General features: G+C 43.9%; 3 non-coding genes and 2 pseudogenes across 3 annotated transcripts; all 5 read right to left on the bottom strand.

The window, feature by feature from the left end:
• Positions 1 to 265: 265 nt before the first annotated feature.
• Positions 266 to 473, bottom strand: LOC140286966 (U2 spliceosomal RNA; annotated as a pseudogene).
• A 2517-nt stretch (positions 474 to 2990) lies between these two features.
• LOC140286968 (U2 spliceosomal RNA) lies at positions 2991 to 3200 on the bottom strand (annotated as a pseudogene).
• A 2517-nt stretch (positions 3201 to 5717) lies between these two features.
• Positions 5718 to 5905, bottom strand: LOC140286986 (U2 spliceosomal RNA). Its single transcript, XR_011911374.1, has one exon. It is a non-coding gene; the product is annotated as a U2 spliceosomal RNA (small nuclear RNA).
• Positions 5906 to 6180: 275 nt separating this feature from the next.
• LOC140286976 (U5 spliceosomal RNA) lies at positions 6181 to 6294 on the bottom strand. Its single transcript, XR_011911365.1, has one exon. It is a non-coding gene; the product is annotated as a U5 spliceosomal RNA (small nuclear RNA).
• A 411-nt stretch (positions 6295 to 6705) lies between these two features.
• Positions 6706 to 6895, bottom strand: LOC140286958 (U2 spliceosomal RNA). Its single transcript, XR_011911358.1, has one exon. It is a non-coding gene; the product is annotated as a U2 spliceosomal RNA (small nuclear RNA).
• Between the last annotated feature and the right edge of the window lie 14275 nt (positions 6896 to 21170).

Genomic DNA, 21170 nt, shown 5'->3' with positions numbered 1-21170 from the left:
TTCCGCTCCACCTTTTAGTTTTCTATGGGGCATTCACACCTTTTTTTACACCGCATTTTATAAAAACACCACAGGAACACCGTATTGAGGCTTTGTTCTGACCGCTCATTCGGTGTCGCGTTTCTTTCAAGCAATTCTCCTGGTTAGCCCGCACTCGGCTCGCTCCCAGAGCCGTGTTAAAGTCTGCTTCGCATTCACTCTCTTTTCTCAGCAGATTAAAGAAACTTCCATCCTGCACCGCTGTTTGCTTTTTCACAAGAGCAGAGGAGAGCGCACCGTTCCCAGCGGCACTGCAGTACCGGGTCGATGCTTGGAGTGAACGGAGCAAGCTCCTTTTTCAACTCCTATTGATAAAAATCCATTTAATATGTAGTCCTTGCATAGACATATCACATATTAAACTGATAAGTACAGATTTTTTTTTTTTTTTTTTTTTTTTTTTTTTTTTTTATTACAAAACTTCCAAGAAACATTTAGAACAACATGACAAAACAGTCAAAGTAATGCTTTACATGTCCGACACAAAAACCATACAAACATAAGAAACAACCACAAAGAAACACTACCCGCTCATGAAAATAAAGTCTTCCATCGCTCTCTTGCAGCGTGATACCCGTACTTTTCCTCCTCCATTCTTCTCATGCATCCAATCTCTGCCCTCACCCTTGCCACCACCCTTCCCACCTGCCAGTCCACATTGTTTTTAATCAACGCCGTCCTTGCATCCCACAGCGCCACCTTTCCCATAGACAGAACCAACCATAACAGAAAACCCTCCCTACCTTTCCCCCTTAAACCCAAGCCCAGCATTATCATGTCATACTTTAAAGACCCCAATCTTGGAAAAAAAAGAACCAACTCAACCCACACTTATGTTGCAAACCCACATTCCCAAAACACATGCTCAATTGTCTCATCAGCCCCACACCCCTCCCTTGGGCACAAACTCCCCCGTGTCAACCCGTGTCTATTTAAAACTTCCCTGACTGGCAACCTCCTGTGTAAGGCGAGCCAATTTATATCCCTCGCCCTGTTTGTGAGACCTTTCTGCTGTGTGAAAACCCACCCTTGTTGCCCCACCCCATACACCCCCACCAGCCCCCTTTTTTCCACCAGAGCCCTGTACAGGCGCCGGTGACTGAAGCACAGGTCCCCCTCCTGACACTCTGGGTGCTTTTTCCCCCAGCATACCACCTGCCTATAATACGGGGGTAAGACATCCCCCTTTGGCCTTCTATTGTCCCAGGACACCAATCTCCTGAAGGGGAATGACAACCAAAACAGCAAAAGTGCCTGAAAATGATGGCCACTTGTCTGTTGCACAGACCTGCACAAAAAGGAAAAGAAAACCACATCCAACTTAAGTGGGATGTCCGGCACACCCCTCCCTCCCATCCGAACTTCCTGGTACATCCACTCCCTTCTCACATATTCATACCCCCCCCATACAAAGGAAAAAACATCTCTCATGAAACTTCTCCTATATTGAGGAGGTAAAGGAAAAACATACGCTAGGTATACCAAAAATGGCAAAATATCAGCCTTCAAAACCAGCACTCTACCACTTAAGGAAAGTTGCCGGGATTTCCACAGCCCCATCCGCGAACGGGCTGCAGCCAGACGCCTTCCCCAATTTAATGCTGCACTCCCTTCTCCCTGAAACTCTACCCCCAGGACTCTCACTGGGCCCTGGCACTGGGGCAGACCAGCTAGGCCTCCCACCCTACCAGCCCATGGTCCAAAAAACTTAATGGTGGACTTCCCTAAGTTCACCTTGGCCCCCGACACTATTGAAAAACTCTCCACCACTTTCAACAGCCGTGTGACCGACCTCTCTGTTGTCAAAAAAAAGGTCATGTCATCCGCATACTGCATCACTGTCAACTTGTCCGGACCTGCTCCAGGAAGGTGCAGACCCACCACACCCGGGTCCCCCCGCACCACCGAACCCAGCGGCTCCATGTAAGCCACAAAGAGCAGCGGGGAGAGTGGGCATCCCTGCCTCACCCCAGTTCTCTGTGCCACCACTGTACCCAAGTGCCCGTTCACCATAACTCTGCTCCCCACCCCCTTGTACATGATCTCCAACCACTCTATAAAACGGGGCCCAAATCCCATCCTCTCCAAAACTGCAAAAAGAAACCTGTGGTTCACCCTGTCAAACGCTTTCTCCATATCTAACCCCACCAAACTCATATTGATCCCCCGCTCCTCCACCCAATGAATACAGTCCCTCACCAATCCCAGATTCCACTGTATTAGCCTTCCCTCCACCCCACACGTCTGATCCTCATGGATTACATGAGGTAGAGCCTTCCGAAGACGACCAACTAGGACTCGAGCCACAATTTTGTAGTCCACACAGAGCAACGTGATCGGCCTATAGCTTTCCATTCGCTCCCTGTTTTGATCATGTATGGTTGGACATTCGCACCTTTTCTCACCCGCTTTTTGCAAACTATGGTCGGCCATTCACAGCTTCCTCTCCACCATACTTGTATGGTGGGATATTCACACCCACTTGCATCCGAAGACCTCCGCCCCCACTTTTGTTGATATTTAGCCGATCATTCGCACCTTACCCGCTTTTGGCAAACTATGGCCTTCTTGCAGCCAAAAACCTCTGATCTCGCTTTTGATGATGTAAGGTTGGGCATTCAGACCTTGCTTCACCTGCTTTTCACCAAATATAGTCGGACATTCACACCTTCTTGCAGCCGAACACTTCCGCTCCACCTTTTAGTTTTCTATGGGGCATTCACACCTTTTTTTACACCGCATTTTATAAAAACACCACAGGAACACCGTATTGAGGCTTTGTTCTGACCGCTCATTCGGTGTCGCGTTTCTTTCAAGCAATTCTCCTGGTTAGCCCGCACTCGGCTCGCTCCCAGAGCCGTGTTAAAGTCTGCTTCGCATTCACTCTCTTTTCTCAGCAGATTAAAGAAACTTCCATCCTGCACCGCTGTTTGCTTTTTCACAAGAGCAGAGGAGAGCGCACCGTTCCCAGCGGCACTGCAGTACCGGGTCGATGCTTGGAGTGAACGGAGCAAGCTCCTTTTTCAACTCCTATTGATAAAAATCCATTTAATATGTAGTCCTTGCATAGACATATCACATATTAAACTGATAAGTACAGATTTTTTTTTTTTTTTTTTTTTTTTTTTTTTTTTTTTTATTACAAAACTTCCAAGAAACATTTAGAACAACATGACAAAACAGTCAAAGTAATGCTTTACATGTCCGACACAAAAACCATACAAACATAAGAAACAACCACAAAGAAACACTACCCGCTCATGAAAATAAAGTCTTCCATCGCTCTCTTGCAGCGTGATACCCGTACTTTTCCTCCTCCATTCTTCTCATGCATCCAATCTCTGCCCTCACCCTTGCCACCACCCTTCCCACCTGCCAGTCCACATTGTTTTTAATCAACGCCGTCCTTGCATCCCACAGCGCCACCTTTCCCATAGACAGAACCAACCATAACAGAAAACCCTCCCTACCTTTCCCCCTTAAACCCAAGCCCAGCATTATCATGTCATACTTTAAAGACCCCAATCTTGGAAAAAAAAGAACCAACTCAACCCACACTTATGTTGCAAACCCACATTCCCAAAACACATGCTCAATTGTCTCATCAGCCCCACACCCCTCCCTTGGGCACAAACTCCCCCGTGTCAACCCGTGTCTATTTAAAACTTCCCTGACTGGCAACCTCCTGTGTAAGGCGAGCCAATTTATATCCCTCGCCCTGTTTGTGAGACCTTTCTGCTGTGTGAAAACCCACCCTTGTTGCCCCACCCCATACACCCCCACCAGCCCCCTTTTTTCCACCAGAGCCCTGTACAGGCGCCGGTGACTGAAGCACAGGTCCCCCTCCTGACACTCTGGGTGCTTTTTCCCCCAGCATACCACCTGCCTATAATACGGGGGTAAGACATCCCCCTTTGGCCTTCTATTGTCCCAGGATACCAATCTCCTGAAGGGGAATGACAACCAAAACAGCAAAAGTGCCTGAAAATGATGGCCACTTGTCTGTTGCACAGACCTGCACAAAAAGGAAAAGAAAACCACATCCAACTTAAGTGGGATGTCCGGCACACCCCTCCCTCCCATCCGAACTTCCTGGTACATCCACTCCCTTCTCACATATTCATACCCCCCCCATACAAAGGAAAAAACATCTCTCATGAAACTTCTCCTATATTGAGGAGGTAAAGGAAAAACATACGCTAGGTATACCAAAAATGGCAAAAAATCAGCCTTCAAAACCAGCACTCTACCACTTAAGGAAAGTTGCCGGGATTTCCACAGCCCCATCCGCGAACGGGCTGCAGCCAGACGCCTTCCCCAATTTAATGCTGCACTCCCTTCTCCCTGAAACTCTACCCCCAGGACTCTCACTGGGCCCTGGCACTGGGGCAGACCAGCTAGGCCTCCCACCCTACCAGCCCATGGTCCAAAAAACTTAATGGTGGACTTCCCTAAGTTCACCTTGGCCCCCGACACTATTGAAAAACTCTCCACCACTTTCAACAGCCGTGTGACCGACCTCTCTGTTGTCAAAAAAAAGGTCATGTCATCCGCATACTGCATCACTGTCAACTTGTCCGGACCTGCTCCAGGAAGGTGCAGACCCACCACACCCGGGTCCCCCCGCACCACCGAACCCAGCGGCTCCATGTAAGCCACAAAGAGCAGCGGGGAGAGTGGGCATCCCTGCCTCACCCCAGTTCTCTGTGCCACCACTGTACCCAAGTGCCCGTTCACCATAACTCTGCTCCCCACCCCCTTGTACATGATCTCCAACCACTCTATAAAACGGGGCCCAAATCCCATCCTCTCCAAAACTGCAAAAAGAAACCTGTGGTTCACCCTGTCAAACGCTTTCTCCATATCTAACCCCACCAAACTCATATTGATCCCCCGCTCCTCCACCCAATGAATACAGTCCCTCACCAATCCCAGATTCCACTGTATTAGCCTTCCCTCCACCCCACACGTCTGATCCTCATGGATTACATGAGGTAGAGCCTTCCGAAGACGACCAACTAGGACTCGAGCCACAATTTTGTAGTCCACACAGAGCAACGTGATCGGCCTATAGCTTTCCATTCGCTCCCTGTTTTGATCATGTATGGTTGGACATTCGCACCTTTTCTCACCCGCTTTTTGCAAACTATGGTCGGCCATTCACAGCTTCCTCTCCACCATACTTGTATGGTGGGATATTCACACCCACTTGCATCCGAAGACCTCCGCCCCCACTTTTGTTGATATTTAGCCGATCATTCGCACCTTACCCGCTTTTGGCAAACTATGGCCTTCTTGCAGCCAAAAACCTCTGATCTCGCTTTTGATGATGTAAGGTTGGGCATTCAGACCTTGCTTCACCTGCTTTTCACCAAATATAGTCGGACATTCACACCTTCTTGCAGCCGAACACTTCCGCTCCACCTTTTAGTTTTCTATGGGGCATTCACACCTTTTTTTACACCGCATTTTATAAAAACACCACAGGAACACCGTATTGAGGCTTTGTTCTGACCGCTCATTCGGTGTCGCGTTTCTTTCAAGCAATTCTCCTGGTTAGCCCGCACTCGGCTCGCTCCCAGAGCCGTGTTAAAGTCTGCTTCGCATTCACTCTCTTTTCTCAGCAGATTAAAGAAACTTCCATCCTGCACCGCTGTTTGCTTTTTCACAAGAGCAGAGGAGAGCGCACCGTTCCCAGCGGCACTGCAGTACCGGGTCGATGCTTGGAGTGAACGGAGCAAGCTCCTTTTTCAACTCCTATTGATAAAAATCCATTTAATATGTAGTCCTTGCATAGACATATCACATATTAAACTGATAAGTACAGATACTACACTTGATCTTAGCCAAAAGGCCGAGAAGCGATAACTGTCCACTGGTTCACGTCCGAGGGCCCTTCCTGGCACAATGCGCACTTGTAGCGGTGTTCGTTTTATGGCCATAGTGTCACTTTGCACCTCCGCCCACCCGCTGCACTGAGCACTCTTCAACCCTTTTAAATGGTATAACTTTACACTACCGCACGCTCCAGCGAGCACCATTCAAGCAACATCGGCACAGTCGCAACAAGTAAGGCGACTCTACTCAGAGAAGTCACTCTGCACAGTAACAAGATTTCTTTTGCACAGACAGAAAGGGCTTCACCCGCAAAGGTAAAGCCTGCCAAAAATAGAAACAATTCATTAGTGCTGCTCTCCACGGAAGTCTTTAGTAAAAGGCGAAAGACTTGTACATTATGAAGAGAAACCAGTGTATGATTATCCATCACTGCGGGAGCAGGGCATCAGGCTAGTTGGCATAGCCACCTTCCCCATGGTGAGCTTTGCTTGGTTGAGACGCTTGCTCCCCCCCCTTGCTCCTCGGCTGACCAAGTAGGAACAATCGGGCCCTATTCGATGGCTGCCTTGTCTTTTACTCTGTGCAAAAGACAAGGCAGCCACAAACAACACGGGAACACCGTATTGAGGCTTTGATCTGACTGCTCATTCGGTGTCGCGTTTCTTTCAAGCAATTCTCCCGGTTAGCCCGCACTCGGCTCGCTCCCAGAGCCGTGTTAAAGTCTGCTTCGCATTCACTCTCTTTTATCAGCAGATTAAAAGAAAGTTTCATCTTAGGCTCCCTGAAACTTCCATCCTGCACCGCTGTTTGCTTTTTCACAAGAGCAGAGGAGAGCGCACCGTTCCCAGCGGCACTGCAGTACCGGGTCGATGCTTGGAGTGAACGGAGCAAGCTCCTTTTTCAACTCCTATTGATAAAAATCCATTTAATATGTAGTCTCGCATAGAGGACATATCAGACATTAAACTGATAAGAACAGATACTACACTTGATCTTAGCCAAAAGGCCGAGAAGCGATAACTGTCCACTGGTTCACGTCCGAGGGCCCTTCCTGGCACAATGCGCACTTGTAGCGGTGTTCTTTTTATGGCCATAGTGTCACTTTGCACCTCCGCCCACCCGCTGCACTGAGCACTCTTCAGCCCTTTTAAATGGTATAACTTTACACTACCACACGCTCCAGCGAGCACCATTCAAGCAACAACTTTGCACTCCAGCTTCGAACATCGGCACAGTCGCAACAAGTAAGGCGACTCTAGTCAGAGAAGTCACTCTGCACAGTAACAAGATTTCTTTTGCACAGACAGAAAGGGCTTCATCCGCAAAGGTAAAGCCTGCCAAAAATAGAAACAACTCATTAGTGCTGCTCAACGTTGTACTTTGCAGTAAAAGAAAGAGCAAATCTAAAGTTTCAGGAATCCGAGAATAAGCTTACTTTCATGAGTTCTTCACGATTTCGGATTTTGCTATAAAATGAATTCCTTCACTCAAACTAAATTAAAACTGCTAAACCGCTAATCTGTTACATACAAGGCAGATGTCAAATTCACCGAAATAGGATCTAAGGGTATTTGGCCAATCGAGCTGTAGCAGCTTCGGTAAAAGAGTATAAGTTGAAGAGTTTGTGAATAAAGGTGTGCGCACACATAGTGAGTTGTAGGAAAATAGGCAGGGAGCAATGCCGGCTGGGGTATATGTTCTTGTATGTTGTCTGACTGTTTGATTTGAATGTGTTGTGTAAGTGTCCTGAAATGTTATATGTTTGGGCTGTGTGACATGCTTAATGCTTTTCAGTAGCAACCCACTTATTCATATATAGCAACTGACAACATAAGAAGTCCGGACATACTTTGATAGTAGTTGTAGAAGTATCCTTATTGATAATAGATAAACTAATTCATAGTGATAGAACAGTAGATGAACAGGTGCCTGCACATGTCTCATGAAAATAAAATGGGTGTATGATTGCTGACGGCAGAGCAATACTGCCAAACTTATGAGTTCTTGTGGCAAACTTGATTCAGTGTCTTGACGTGTATACGCTGTTTCGCTGACTTGTCACAAGAAACAAAGTGTGTTTGATAAGATCCGACCATTTTATTACGGGAGGATCAGTATGTATGGATTCTGATGTGACTGATAAACCCATTCGTATCTTAAGCATAATCTAATACGTGAGACAACGCCCTGGCACACAATCAAAAAAACAAAGAGAGAGAGCGGTTTTGTGTCCCCACAGTCCATAATGTAGAAAAGAGAGAAAAAAGCCTTTCTGATTTGGTGTGTGTGCTCACAGTGCAGAGTGTAGAGAAAAGAGAGAAAAGAAAGCTGTTTTGGTGTCACGGGTGTTGTGACTTACACACACACATTTCTGAATTGAGAAAGGAAATTATTTTAGAGAAAGCACTAGAGTTTAGATCCCACATTTGTTGATAGGCATTCATTTAATTTTTCTTTTAATCAGTTTTAAAGTGAATACTAACTGAGAAATGAAAAAGGTGAAGAGTTTAGAAGCTTGGTTCAAGAGCAAAACTTGGTTTATGATCAGCTGAGTCTCTAAACAGAACAGCAAAGGGCTTCATCGAACATTTAAAAAAGATTCAGATTGTTAGAATATCCAGAATTTATAGGAATGGTGGTGATTACTCTTATTTTCTAGAATGGAAATAACTGCACCATGTCTGTTTTATGAATTTAAGGGGCTAAAAAGTTTTGTTCTCGTTTTTCTATGATTAACCGAATGTATGTGAGAGTCCAAACAGACAGAAGGGTTACGGCCGAGCGCTGGACCTTCCAAAAAAGATGAGACAGGCTGGACCTGTGCCATACTAGTTAAGACCTGCCTGTGGATAACAGGTTCATTAAACTCTCACATACACAAACTCACACACGTTCGCACACATACACCCATTCACACACACATTCTTGAACTTGCTGCAAGATTAAACATTTGCATTAACTGACTCCAGCAACTCTGAGTCTCATTGAGAGACTTTTCTCAACAATTGGGTCCTCAAACCAGATCTCAACGTTTTTTCCGCTGTCCAGGGTCGGAGCTGAAACCGTGCACGGGGGAGTCCAGTACTCCTAATGAAAGACCCCCTGCTGAATTGCGGTAATTAGGGGCCAGTGTCCACTGAAAGGGGGAAAAAGGGACGAGATCGTACTTTTGAATCAATGGCCAGAAGCCATTGGCAGTGCAGGCATCAACAATAATGGTGTTATTTCACCCATTAACACTTAAGGTACCTCATGCAGTGGCTGTGATATGGTTACTTAACAAAATATCTTTACCAGACATCTCTCCTACATAACAGTTCTTCTTTCACAGCCACACCTTGTTGTCGAGAGATGTGCTACACTTAATCCATCCACACTGCTACCTACCCCACAGATGGAAAGCCTCATGATTGCATGTCAGAAATAACCATCAGTGTTTTACCCAGGCCAGACTTAACTGATATACGTTATGAAAATGCAGAAATAACTATATTTATTCAACAGGTCAAGCAAAAAACCCTGATGGCACAAATGCTACAGGATTTACAGTAGTAACAGAAACTGAAGTTTTCTTAAAACACCAACTACCAAAAAATTACTCTGTTCAAGCAGTCGAATTGGTAGCTTTAACTGAAGCTTGTAAATTAAATAACAAAAAGGTTGTTAACGTTTACACTGACAGTCAGTATGCCTTCTCAACTGTACATGTGTTAACACAGCATTGGAAAAACAGGTATGTTGACATCCACAGCTAAATGTATAAACTACAAATATTTTAGCATTATTAGATGTTATTCAATTGCCATCTACAATAGACTCGTATGAATGACCGGAAGGAAAACCATACTGCCAAAGAATTTGTTTAAATATGCTGCAGTATTGAGCCACGGACCATGTCATGTCTCAACAGGAGGGATGGAAGCAATAATGAACAAGGTTTTTACAGCATATGGTTTTACTAATTATTGAATTTTTTTTTTAGAATAAATAAATGAATAAAGTTTTGTCTAGCAGGTCAAATATGTGCAAAATACATTCCACAGGGCAATCTAAGACCAAAACGAAGATAATTCCCTAAGCCAGTGTATCTTTTTCAACATATTTGTTTGTATTTCATTATTTCATTATTGTGTAGATTTCATTGAACTAAATTAATGTTAAGGGAAACGATTCTGCTCAGTGACAACAGAGGTTTTTACCAAATGGTCTGAAATATTTCCATGTGCACAAGCAGATGCACTCTCAGTAGCAAAATCACGCGTAAAATAACTCATTTCTAGATTTGAAATTCCTGAAAAGATCTTCAGTGATAATTTGACACACTTTGTAAACTATGTCATCTCACTGATGGCAAAGAACTTAAAATAGATCTTAGAAACCACTGTGATATAGAAGGTTTCGCTAACACATTGGAATTGTTTTACTATTTACATATGCATGTGCAGTGAAGAATTGCTTGCTGCTGATAAATGCAAAGAAGAACAGCTTACACATAGATGCTCACATATAGGCTGCTGAATGCAATGAAGACCTGCTTATCCAGTAAAGTTCAATGTCAATGTGTAATATTCAATTAGGATTTGCAAAACAGTGAAGTTAAACAATGAATGGGTCCATAGTCGGTATGAGAAGACTACAGGAATATTTACCTGGGTGTACGTTCAAACAGAGATGAGAAAATTGCGATAAATTATTGTTTGTTTGTTTGTTAGTATGTATATGAATGTTATGTGTATAAACTGTGTTGAGTTGTAGTTACTCAGTAGTGTCTCAGTGAAACAACCGACGGGGGAAGCCTTGCGGTGACAACAAAAGCAGTGTTTTACTGATCAGTCAAGTTGCTCCAGTGTACTCCATACAAACTGGTTGGCTACTGAAGGGATAGAAAATGGGGAATACTTGTTTTAAAGCAAACAAGGAATTAGATGGGAAAAATACATGTTTTAACGGGACCCAGACAATATTATATAGATGTCGCCACTGAAGTAAAGAACATTTACGTGGGATGGTGTGAGGGTCCTCGTTTGGCTGACGTTCGCCGATATGCTCGCCATGCTCAGAACCAAGTTGAGACGCGTAAGACAACCAAAAGGGACAAGTGTGAAAAGGAGATGCATGTGGCAACCATGACCATGTATTACGCAGTTGGTGTAAACAGAGGACGAGGCCGAAGTCGAAGACGTGGACGTGTGGGAGAGGAGCCACGCCAGAGCTATGATCCGAATATTTGTTTTTACTGTGGCCAGACTGGACACTGGAAGAAGGACTGTCCACAGCTAAAAAGTGATGAAATTGGGCAAAAGGCTGACTGAGGGTGGGAGGCAGGTTCTGGACGTCACGCGGCAGCGGAGCCTCCACTAATGGGTGATAGCACAAACACACTCACACATTTTTCCTGCTCTGTGTAGTGAAGCAACGCTTGCCGACTGTGATTCACGTAGTAAAGTTTTGCATGCTATTTCCGTCCTAGAGCAAAGATATTTCTCTCAGAATATAGGAACTTATGTTCATCAGTAGTGACGTCAGGGGAGTTTGATTGTCCTCCAAAGTTAAGTGGAAACCACGTTTACTGTATGTCTGCATCAGGCCAGGTTGTGAAGGAGAAAATGACAATGCCCATTGCGTGTTGTCACTCCCGATGAGCTCTCCTTCAAACACTCATTTTTGTTATCAGAGTTGTGTCCCATTAACCTGATGGGCTGTGATCTCATGTGTAAATTAGGCATTATTTTAACTTCTACACCAGAGGGTGTTAAGGTTATGTTACAGCCTGACAAAGTTTTCACAGCAGTGCAGTTTGATTCATCGGCACTTACATATGCTTATGAGTGGAAACTTCCCAGCTCTCCTTTTTCACAACAACTAGTGGAAGAAGCAAAAGCGTTAGTTTCACCCCTTTCTGATTTCATGCAACCTACTGATTTGCACTGCACATCACACATTTCTTTGGGGCCTGACAATGACTATGAGAAGAAGTGAAAAAATATGTGCGCCTACTTTATTGGCTGTGTCGCTCACTCCAGAGCACTTCGATTTTTTTAATGTTTGTGGTACTCGCCCTCACATTTCCTTGGCCAAACGTACACACTGGCAGTGACAAGGTGTGGGAGAGTTTGTTGCTACATGTCAGAAATAAATGGAGTGGACTGTTTCACCTGCTGATCCAAATTTGATGTTTTCTGAACGATTGTCAGCATACAAAAAAACATTTTTGAGTACAATACATTGTCAAAGAACTGTGGACTTAATTCCTACCACAGAATCACATTTTGAAGCATGTTTTTTATCTGAAACAGATTTGTCTTCGATACCCATGTTGGCTGAAGTGCCCAATGATCTTTGGGCTAAGAGCAAATATGATGTGGGGTTGATAAAAGGCTGTGAACCAGTAATTGTCACCCCTAAATCAGACTTTTGTCCATGTAAAAAACAATACCCTTTTAAGCCTGAAGCAATTAAAGGGATTAAACCTGTTTTTCAATCTTTTCAGAAAACAGGCGTTATTGTTCCTTTTGAAAATTCACCTGTGCTTACTCCATTGTTTCCTGTTAAAAAGATTAAAGATGCTGGCCAGCCAGATGAATGGCGTTTTGTACAGGACCTCCAAGCGGTGAATGCTGCAGTTCAGCCACATGCTCCTACTGTGCCCAACCCACACACTATTTTGTCTCAAATTACATCAGATGCACAGTTTTTCTCAGTGGTTGACTTGTCGCCAGTGCACCCTGATAGCCCATTTTGGTTTGCTTTTTAGTTTGAAGGGAGATCTTGGACTTTTACCCGGTTATGCCAGGGGTACTGTGAAAGTCCCACTATTTACAATGCTGCCCTCAAAGCTAGTCTGGATTAACTTCAATCAACCACAGGCTCTGCTATTTTGCAGTATGTGGATGACATCATTTTATGTAGTCCATCTAAACAACAGTGTGAAAAAGACCAAATGACTCAAATAACTTTTTTGCTTTCAAAATTTTTCCTCTAGTGACGCTGACTTAGAGAGGGATGAAGATAATCATGTTTAATTGTTCATGTTTTGATTGTTTATCATTGGACCCTTTATTACTATGATGCCTGCATTTTAAACTCACGTTGTGTGCAAATGCAGGCTGATGTTTTACAGATAAAGTTATTATTTTCCTTGTTTCTTTTGGGTTGATTAATATAATGGTATTATTATAATCAAAAGGGAGGAATGTAATGGAAAATAATTCTTATATGCATTGTATTGAGTGTTACTGTGTATAACCTGCAAATGACCAAGCTGCAAGGTACCACTCTGCCCTGTTTTCTTAAATTCCTCTTTACAATGGTGGGCTTGTTATAATGAGATAGCTGCACTTTAGGGGGGACAGGGTTAGGCTGGTATTTACGAGTGTGTCTGGGTAACCTCAACTGATGGTTGGGGAGGAAAGTTAGAAGAACAATCAATTATACCCAAAAACAGATGACGTGATGAGCGGGCAATATAACTGTGTGTTTTTGCTTCAGTGGTCAGAGCAACTCTGTATTCTGTACTGTGTTGTTCTCTCTTGCAAGATATTATTATTAAAGTCTCTTATCTCCTCACAAGAAAATAACTGACTCCCCAAATGCAAGTGTCAGGACAAATGATCAAACTTCTCCAAGCTTCAGTCTGCAGAGAAGTACAAGACAGGGTTGCTCACTTTCTCCCTCACCTTTTGCTATTTTCATCAAACCTTTAGCAGCTGCTATCAGACAAGATAGAAATATTAAAGACATCCAACCCCAAAATATTGAGCATAAAATAAGTCTTTATGCTGATGATGTATTACTTTTCCTTCAGAACTCACAGACGTCTCTCACTCACGATCACACTCATAAATAAATTCTCAGCACATTCTGACTACTCTATCAATTGGTCTAAGACCACAGTTCTGCCCATTAACTGTAGGGTCCAGAATATACCTGCGATCACTTTACAGTCAGGAAATATTAGATATTTAGGCATAAACATTTCCTCCAGGCTCTCAGAGCTAACAAAGCTAATTTATGTGCAATTATTAAAGACAGTAGAGGACAATCTCTCTCGTTGGAAGTCCTTACCTATATCACTTATGGGGAGAGTTACAACCATTAAAATGATGATACTACCAAAAGTTAACTATTTGTTCTCAATGATCCCAATAAAACCAACCTGCTACTTGGTTTAAGTCACTAGATTCATGCATCTCCAAATTTCCGTGGAAAAACAAACCACCACGTATTAGTTTAAAAACCCTACAGAAGACCAAGGACAGTGGTGGATTAGATTTACCTAATTTTCAGCACTATTCCTTAGCCAATAGGTTACGGTATATATCAAAATGGTTTAAACCTAGCCCAATAGATGAACATGGATAAATATAGAACAAGCATTGTGTGATAATCTGGAAATCTCTGACCTGCCACTTATTAGTCAAAACGTAAAAAATCACAAATGTTTCAAAAGCATTAACATCAGCACCTCTCTGACAGCCTGGTGGGAATTTCTTAAAATAACAAAGTCTTCACTTGTCCCGTGTAAGCTTACACCCATCTGGAACAATCCTGACATCCTGCAAAACAAAAAAATGCTAAACTTTACTCTGTGGAAGATCAAAGGAATCAAACATCTGTAACATATAATCCAAAATGGACATTTTATTTCATTTGATGAGCTCATATCACAACATGAGATAGGCAGCAATAAATTCCTAGAATATCAACAACTTAAGTCTATAATAACAAAGAAATATATCCTCCACCAACCAGACTTACAACTCCCGATTAGGGTAGCAGAATTTCTAAGCATCTGCACCCCAAAACTACTATCAAAAATATATAAATTATTGTCTAAGATAGATGACACAATGTCTCTACCGTCCTCAAAATGGGAGGCAGATTTATCCATCAGTTCTAGTCATAGCTTCTGGCCACAAATATGTTTGAACACCTTCAGAATGACTCAAAATCCTAATTTACAGCTCATACAATACAAAATTCTTCATAGAACACACTATACAGGACAAAGGATGTTCAGGATGGGTCTAACACACTCAAACATCTGCTCACATTGCACAGATAACACACCTGATGATTATGCACACGCTTTGTGGTTTTGTGCGCCTGTCCAGAAGTTCTGGCTTGAAGTCTGTGCGGACCTATCAACATGGCTAAAGTGTAGCATTCCTGCATGCCCCACACTGTGCATACTGGGTGACTTAGACAACATCAACGTGGAATTTAGCTTAGCACACATGATCCTCACAGTGTTATGTATAGCAAAGAAAACTATTCTCATGAACTGGAAAGCGAAGAACAATCTGTGTATTAACCAGTTTAGAAATTTTCTTTTAGATTATATTAGCATGGAAACAATGTCTACCTCCTCAAAACATCAATTGGCTGAATTTAATTCTCTCTGGTCCCCTCTGATTAGCTTGATCACATAGTGTTGGTGGTGGGTTGCTGTCCCGTCGCTCTGGGCGGTTGGGTGTGTGCTGGGGGGGGCTGTGTGGCTTCGGGCGTCTGGTGGTCTCTCGGGTCGTGGGGACCGGGTTGGTCATTGCTGGGGGGGACTGTGTGTCGGGCTTGGAGGGCAGTTTTGGGGGCTTGCGGGTGGGGCTGTCTTGCGGTGTGGGGCGGGGTCCTTTAGGGGCCTTGGGGTGGTGGCTGCTGGCTCTGTACCGGGTGACCGGGCCGCTCTGGCGTGGGTGGTGGAGCTGGGCCTGGACCTGGTGGCTTGCCGCTGCCTTGCGCCCGGGGCGGGGCCCTGCCTGTGCCTGGGGGGTCTGGGTTGCCCTGGACATGCCACAATATGCGTGGGTTGGTGCAGATCCTGGTGCCGGCCTTGTTGCTCTGGGAACTCCAAGGTGTCCGCAGGTGGTTATTTTTTTTAGGGTGTTGGGGCGTGCGGTGAGGGGGAGGGGGTCTGTGTGGGGGTGTGCTTTTCCCCTGTTGGGGGGGGCCTGGGTGATGGTGGGTCTCGCTGCTGCGACTGGTGTGACCGGGTGATTTGTTTGTTTGTTTGTTTGATTTTTGTTGTTGTTTGTTTGTCCTCCGGGATGGGGTTGGGTTGAGTGGGGTGGGGCGGGATGGGTTCCTTCTGGGGGTACAGTAGCTCCCGGAATATGGTGACTGCAGGCCCCGAGCCTGGTGGACATCAGGCCCTCCTGCCCTGTGTTGGGTCCCAGGTAGCGGGGATGCCTATTGCAGCCAGTCTCTGGCTGCCCTCTCCGGGGTGGGAGGGACCAGGAGGATGAATTAATTATTCTGCTAGTTTATATATTGTAAACATAAACAATAAACATTTATAAAACTTCCCTTGGCAAAGCAAATCTGTTTGGCATAAAGGTATTCAGACTACAATTCTGCTGCCATAATGCACAATTCCGGATTTTGATATAAAATGAATTCCTTCACTCAAACCAAGTTAAAACTGCTTTGTCCTTCATATTTTTGCATGTCTAAATAGGTTTCAGGCATAAAATTCTTCATATTACCCTGTATGTGAAAGAAGCATACTTGTGATGGAGCAATACACTCCTTTTGGGTAACCTAAACTGATGGTTGGGGAGGAAAGTTAGAAGAACAATCAACTATCAACCAAAGACAGATGACGTGATGAGCGGGCAATATAACTGTGTGTTTTTGCTTCAGTGGTCAGAGCAACTCTGTATTCTGTACTGTGTTGTTCTCTCTTTCAAGATATTATTATTAAAGCCTCTTATCTCCTCAGAAGAAAATAACTGACTCTGTGCGTTACTAAATTTCCACCACAATTTTGGCGTCACGAACAGGATCCCTCGACTGGTGTCTCTGGACCGGATCGCAGTGCATGGCCAGCCTGGACTGAAGTAGCTGTTCCAGCCTCATACCTCCAAGGCCTTTTCTGAGAGAGAGGACTGGCAGGTCCTTTTCTTGAATACCAGCGCTGGGATCATTTTTGAAATATGATAGTCTGAGACGATAGGACTGCTTTTTAGTTTTTATTTGAATAAAAGAGTGTTTCCCGGTTGTGTCATCAGTGAGACAGAGATTTCATGGGTAAGTGAAACTTTTGAAGCAGTCCGAAGAAGTGTGAAGTACTCCGAAGAAGTGTGAGTACAGATTAAAGGTCCTCATTGGAGACGTCCTTTGAGTTTTGGTGTCACGGGTGTTGTGACTTACACACACACATTTCTGAATTGAGAAAGGAAATTATTTTAGAGGAAGCACTAGAGTTTAGATCCCACATTTGTTGATAGGCATTCATTTATTTCTTCACTTCTGATGAAGTTTCAACAATAAACAACAAACTTTGTATTATGAGAAAGAACCAGACTCATTCTTCAGGAATCCGAAAATAAGCTCTATTTTACGAGTTATGCACGAATTCGGATTCTCCTATAAAACGAATTCCTTAACTCTAACCAAGTTAAGACTGCTTTGTACTTCATATTTATTCATGTCTAATCAAGTTTCAACGATAAACAACGTTGTACTTTCTAGAATGAGAAAGAACTTCTTCAGCAATAAGCATCTCTCGACATATGACGAAATACAGATTTTGCTATAAAATTAATTCCTTCTATCAGCCTGACTTAAAACTGTTTGTCCTCCTTATTTATCCACTTCAAATCAAGTTTCAACAATTAAAAAAATGTAGTTTGAGAAAAAACAACTTCATCTTAAGCAATCAGTAGGGTAAGAAAGGGTAAGAAAAGGTGCAAATGCCAACCATACATCACTAAAAGGTGGAGCGGAAGTATTCGGCTGCAAGTAGGTGCGAATGCATGACAATGTATGATCAAAAGAGGGAGCGGAGGTTTTCGGCTGCAAGGTCTGAATGTCCAACCATAATTTGTAAAAACCGGGGAAGAAAAGGCTCGAAAGCCCGACTATACACCATCAAAAGCGGGAGCGGAGGTGTTCGGCTGCAAGAAGGTGTGAATGTCTGACCATAGTTTGTAAAAAGCGGGTAAGAAAAGGTTCGAATGCCCGAACATACACCATCAAAGGAGGGAGCGGAGGTGTTCAGCTGTAAGAAGGTGTGAATGTCCGACCATAGTTGGCAAAAAGCAGGTAAGAAAAGGTTAAAATACCCGATTGTACACAATCAATAGCGGGAGCAGAGTTGTTCCGCTACTAAAAGGTGTGAAAGTCCGACCATGGTTTGTAAAAAGCGGGTAAGAAAAGGTGTGAATGCCCGACAATGTATGATCAAAAGAGGGAGAGGAGGTTTTCGGCTGAAACAAGGTCTGAATGTCCATCCATATTTTGTAAAAATCTGGGAAGAAAAGGCTCGAAAGCCCGACTATACACCATCAACAGCTGGAGCGGAGGTGTTCAGCTGCAAGAAGGTCTGAATGTCCATCAATAATTGCTAGAAAACATGGAAGAGAATTTTCGAATATCAAACCGCACATGATCATAAGCGGGAGAGGAGGTGTTCAAATGCAAGAAGGTGTGAATGTCCACCCATAATTACTGCAAAATGGGTAAGAAAAGGTACGAATGCCCAACCATACATGATCCTAACAGGGAGCGGAGGTGTTTGGCTGCGACAAGGTGTGTATGTCCACCCATAATTAATGAAAAGCGGGCAACAAGTAGGTTTGAATACCCATCATCAAAAGCAGGAGTGGATGTGTTCGGCTACAAGAAGGTGTGAACGTCCGACCAAAGTTTGTAAAAAGCAGTGAAGAAAAGTTTCGAATATCCAACCAAACATAATCAAAAGCGGGAGCAGAGCTGTTCGACTGCAAGTAGGTGTGAATGTCAGATCATAATTTGCAAAAAGCTGATGAGAAAGGGTGAGAATGCCCGGCTATACACCATCAAATGCGGGAGCGGAAGTGTTCGGCTGTGAGTAGGTGTGAATGTCAAACCATAATTGCTGAAAAATGTGTTAGAAAAGACTAGAATGCCGGACCATACATCATCAAAAGCGGGAAAAGTGGTGTTCGGCTGCAAGTAGGTGTGAATATACAGCCATAATTACTCACAAACCGGTAAGAAAAGGTAGTATTGCCAGACCATACATTATCAAAACAGGGAGCGGAGGTGGTTCAGCTGCAAGGTGTGAATATCTGACTAAAGTTTATAAAAAGCGGGTAAGACAAGGTGCGAATGCCTGACAATGTATGATCAAATGAGGGAGCGGAGGTTTTCGGCTGCAAGGTCTGAATGTACAACCATAATTTGTAAAAACCGGGGAAGAAAAGGCTCGAAAGCCCGACTATACACCATCAAAAGCGGGAGCGGAGGTGTTCGGCTGCAAGTAGGTGTGAATGTTCAACCATAATTTGTAAAAAGCGGGTAAGAAAAGGTTTGAATGCTCGACTATATATTAACAAAAGCAGGAGGAGAGGTCTTCGGATAAGAGTGGGTGAGAATTTCCAACCATAATCAATAAAATGCGATGAAAAAAAAGGTGTGAATACCCCATAGAACACTAAAAGGTGGAGCAGAAGTGTTCGGCTGCAAGAAGGTGTGACTGTTCGACTATATTTGGTGAAAAGCAGGTGAAGCAAGGTCTGAATGCCCAACCTTACATCATCAAAAACGAGATCAGAGGTGTTTGGCTGCAAGAAGGCCATAGTTTGCCAAAAGCGGGTAAGCTGCGAATGACCGGCTAAATATCAACAAAAGTGGGGGCGGAGGTCTTCGGATGCAAGTGGGTGTGAATATTCCACCATACAAGTATGGTGGAGAGGAAGCTGTGAATGGCCGACCATAGTAAAAAGCGGGTGAGAAAAGGTGCGAATGTCCAATCATACATGATCAAAACAGGGAGCGGAGGTGTTTGGCTGCGACAAGGTGTGTATGTCCACCCATAATTAATAAAAAGCGGGCAACAAGTAGGTTTGAATACCCATCATCAAAAGCAGGAGTGGATGTGTTCGGCTACAAGAAGGTTTGAATGTCTGACCATAGTTTGTAAAAAGCGGGTAAGAAAAGGTTCGAGTGCCCGAACATACACCATCAAAAGAGGGAGCGGAGGTGTTCCGCTGTAAGACGGTGTGAATGTCCAACAATAGTTGGTAAAAAGCGGGTAAGAAAAGGTTAAAATACCCGACTGTACACAATCAATAGCGGGAGCGGAGTTGTTCCGCTACAAGAAGGTGTGAAAGTCCGACCATGGTTTGTAAAAAGCGGGTAAGAAAAGGTGCGAATGCCCGACAATGTATGATCAAAAGAGGGAGTGGAGGTTTTCAGCTGCAAGAAGGTCTGAATGTCCAACCATAATTTGTAAAAACCGGGGAAGAAAAGGCTCGAAAGCCCGACTATACACCATCAAAAGTGGGAGCGGAGGTGTTCAACTTCAAGACGGTCTGAATGTCCATCAATAATTGCTAGAAAACATGAAAGAAAATTTTCAAATATCAAACTGCACATGATCATAAGCAGGAGAAGAGGTGTTCAGCTGCAAGAAGGTGTGAATGTCTACCCATAATTACTGAAAAATGGGTAAGAAAAGGTGCGATTGCCTAACCATACATCATCAAAAGAGGGAGCGGAGGTGTTCCGCTGTAAGACGGTGTGAATGTCCGACCATAGATGGTAAAAAGCGGGTAAGAAAAGGTTAAATTACCCGACTGTACACCATCAAAAGAGGGAGCGGAGTTGTTCAGCTAAGAGAAGGTGTGAAAGTCCGACCTTGGTTTGTAAAAAGCGGGTAAGAAAAGGTTCGTATGCCCGAATATACACCATCAAAAGCGGAAGCGGAGGTGTTCGGCTGCAAGATATTGTGAACGTCCGACCAAAGTTTGTAAAAAGCAGTTAAGAAAAGGTTCGAATATCTAACCAAACATAAGAATGAGTCTTTTCCGCTGTAGAATGCCCGACTATAGACCATCAAATGCGGGAGCGGAGGTGTTCGGCTCTGAGTAGGTGTGAATGTCCGACCATAATTGCTGAAGAATGTGTTAGAAAAGGTAAGAATGCTGGACCATACATCATCAAAAGCGGTAGAGGTGGTGTTCGGCTGCAAAAAGGTGTGACTGTTCGACTAAAGTTTGTAAAAAGTGGGTAAGACAAGGTGCGAATGCCTGACAATGTATGATCAAAAGCGGGAGCGGAGGTGTTCAGCTGCAAGAAGGTCTACATGTCCATCAATAATTGCTAGAAAACATGAAAGAAACTTTTCGAAAATCAAACCGCACATGATCATAAGTGGGATAGGAGGTGTTCAGCTGCAAGGTGTGAATGTCCACCCATAATTCCTGAAAAATGGGCAAAAAAAGGTGTGAATGCCCAACCATACATCATCAAAAGCAGGAGTGGAAGTGTTCGGCAACAAGAAGGTGTGAACGTCCAACCAAAATATGTAA

Source organism: Leuresthes tenuis, unplaced genomic scaffold (genome assembly GCF_036924035.1).
Source record: "Leuresthes tenuis unplaced genomic scaffold, fLeuTen1.0.hap1 SCAF_102, whole genome shotgun sequence".
NCBI lineage: Eukaryota > Metazoa > Chordata > Actinopteri > Atheriniformes > Atherinopsidae > Leuresthes > Leuresthes tenuis.
The sequence above is the reverse complement of the archived record's forward strand: the minus strand, read 5'-3'. Positions and strand labels throughout refer to the sequence as shown.